Genomic DNA, 3,278 nt, shown 5'->3' with positions numbered 1-3,278 from the left:
GAGGCCGTGGCATGGCATGCGGGCCGAGGCCGTGGCATGGCATGTTGGGCGACGCCGTAGCATGGCATGCGGGCCGAGGCCGTGGCATGTCATGCGCGCCGAGGCCGTGGCATGGCATGCGGGCCGAGGCCGTGGCATGGCAAGTTGGGCGACGTCGTGGCAAGGCATGCGGGCCGAGGCCGTGGCATGGCATGCGGGCCGAGGCCGTGGCAAGGCATGTTGGGCGACGCCGTCGCAAGGCATGCGGGCCGAGGCCGTGGCATGTCATGCGGGCCGAGGCCGTGGCATGGCATGCGGGCCGAGGCCGTGGCATGGCATGTTGGGCGACGCCGTAGCAAGGCATGCGGGCCGAGGCCGTGCCGTGGCATGCGGGCCGAGGCCGTGGCATGGCATGTTGGGCGACGCCGTAGCAAGGCATGCGGTCCGAGGCCGTGGCATGTCATGCGGGCCGAGGCCGTGGCATGGCATGCGGGCCGAGGCCGTGGCATGGCATGTTGGGCGACGCCGTAGCAAGGCATGCGGTCCGAGGCCGTGGCATGTCATGCGGGCCGAGGCCGTGGCATGGCATGCGGGCCGAGGCCGTGGCATGGCATGTTGGGCGACGCCGTAGCAAGGCATGCGGGCCGAGGCCGTGCCGTGGCATGCGGGCCGAGGCCGTGCCGTGGCATGCGGGCCGAGGCCGTGGCATGGCATGTTGGGCGACGCCGTAGCAAGGCATGCGGTCCGAGGCCGTGGCATGTCATGCGGGCCGAGGCCGTGGCATGGCATGCGGGCCGAGGCCGTGGCATGGCATGTTGGGCGACGCCGTAGCAAGGCATGCGGGCCGAGGCCGTGGCATGTCATGCGGGCCGAGGCCGTGGCATGGCATGCGGGCCGAGGCCGTGGCATGGCAAGTTGGGCGGCGTCGTGGCAAGGCATGCTGGCCGAGGCCGTGGCATGTCATGCGGGCCGAGGCCGTGGCATGGCATGCGGGCCGAGGCCGTGGCAAGGCATGTTGGGCGACGCCGTAGCAAGGCATGCGGGCCGAGGCCGTGGCATGTCATGCGGGCCGAGGCCGTGGCACGTCATGCGGGCCGAGGCCGTGGCATGGCATGTTTGGCCACGCCGTGGCAAGACATGCGGGCCGTGGCATGGCATGGCATGCGGGCCGAGGCCGTGGCTCGACATGTTGGCCAAGGCTAAGGCATGGCACGCCGGGCAACGCGGTGGCATGGCATGCTGGGCAACGCGGTGGCAAGGCATGCGGGCCGAGGCCGTGGCATGGCATGTTGGGCAACGCCGCAGCAAGGCATGCGGGCCGAGGCCGTGGCATGGCATGCGGGCCGAGGCCGTGGCATGGCATGCGGGCCGAGGCCGTGGCATGGCATGCGGGCCGAGGCCGTGGCATGGCATGTTGGGCGACGCCGTAGCAAGGCATGCGGTCCGAGGCCGTGGCATGTCATGCGGGCCGAGGCCGTGGCATGGCATGCGGGCCGAGGCCGTGGCATGGCATGTTGGGCGACGCCGTAGCAAGGCATGCGGGCCGAGGCCGTGGCATGTCATGCGGGCCGAGGCCGTGGCATGGCATGCGGGCCGAGGCCGTGGCATGGCAAGTTGGGCGGCGTCGTGGCAAGGCATGCGGGCCGAGGCCGTGGCATGTCATGCGGGCCGAGGCCGTGGCACGGCATGCGGGCCGAGGCCGTGGCACGTCATGCGGGCCGAGGCCGTGGCATGGCATGTTTGGCAACGCCGTGGCAAGACATGCGGGCTGTGGCATGGCATGGCATGCGGGCCGAGGCCGTGGCTCGACATGTTGGCCAAGGCTAAGGCATGGCACGCCGGGCAACGCGGTGGCATGGCATGCTGGGCAACGCGGTGGCAAGGCATGCGGGCCGAGGCCGTGGCATGGCATGTTGGGCAACGCCGCAGCAAGGCATGCGGGCCGAGGCCGTGGCATGGCATGCGGGCCGAGGCCGTGGCATGGCATGCGGGCCGTGGCCGTGGCATGGCATGTTGGGCGACGCCGTCGCAAGGCATGCGGGCCGAGGCCGTGGCATGGCATGTTTGGCAACGCCGTGGCAAGACATGCGGGCCGTGGCATGGCATGGCATGCGGGCCGAGGCCGTGGCACGGCATGCGGGCCGAGGCCGTGGCATGGCATGTTGGGCGACGCCGTAGCAAGGCATGCGGGCTGAGGCCGTGGCCGTGGCATGGCATGCGGGCCGTGGCCGTGGCATGGCATGGCATGCGGGCCGAGGCCGTGGCATGGCATGTTTGGCAACGCCGTGGCAAGGCATGCGGGCCGAGGCCGTGGCATGGCATGATGGCCGAGGCCGTGGCATGTCATGCGGGCCGAGGCCGTGGCATGGCATGTTGGGCGACGCCGTAGCAAGGCATGCGGTCCGAGGCCGTGGCATGTTATGCGGGCCGAGGCCGTGGCATGGCTTGTTGGGCGACGCCGTAGCAAGGCATGCGGGCCGAGGCCGTGGCATGTCATGCTGGCCAAGGCCAAGGCATGACATGGCATGGCATGCGGGCCGAGGCCGTGGCATGGCATGTTGGGCAACGCCGTGGCAAGGCATGCGGGCCGAGGCCGTGGCATGGCATGATGGCCGAGGCCGTGGCATGCCATGCTGGCCAAGGCTAAGGCATGGCATGCCGGGCAACGCGGTGGCATGGCATGCTGGGCAACGCCGTGGCAAGGCATGCGGGCCGAGGCCGTGGCATGGCATGTTGGGCAACGCCTTGGCAAGACATGCGGGCCGAGGCCGTGGCATGGCATGGCATGTTGGGCAACGCCTTGGCAAGGCATGCGGGCCGAGGCCGTGGCATGGCATGCTAGCCGAGGCCGTGGCATGGCATGTTGGGCGACGCCGTGGCAAGGCATGCGGGCCGAGGCCGTGGCATGGCATGCGGGCCGAGGCCGTGGCACTGCATGTTGGGCGACGCCGTAGCAAGGCATGCGGGCCGAGGCCGAGGCCGTGGCATGGCATGTTGACCGAGGCCAAGGCATGGCATGCCGGGCAACGCGGTGGCATGGCATGCGCGGCCGAGGCCGTGGCAAGGCATGCGGGCCGAGGCCGTGGCATGGCATGTTGGGCGACGGCGTGGCAAGGCATGCGGGCCGAGGCCGTGGCATGGCATGCGGGCCGAGGCCGTGGCACTGCATGTTGGGCGACGCCGTAGCAAGGCATGCGGGCCGAGGCCGAGGCTGTGGCATGGCATGTTGACCGAGGCCAAGGCATGGCATGCCGGGCAACGCGGTGGCATGGCATGCGCGGCCGAGGCCGTGGCAAGGC

Source organism: Camellia sinensis, unplaced genomic scaffold (genome assembly GCF_055761805.1).
Source record: "Camellia sinensis isolate YWXY unplaced genomic scaffold, ASM5576180v1 Unanchor4, whole genome shotgun sequence".
Classification (NCBI taxonomy): Eukaryota; Viridiplantae; Streptophyta; class Magnoliopsida; order Ericales; family Theaceae; genus Camellia; species Camellia sinensis.
This window is presented reverse-complemented; position numbering follows the sequence as displayed.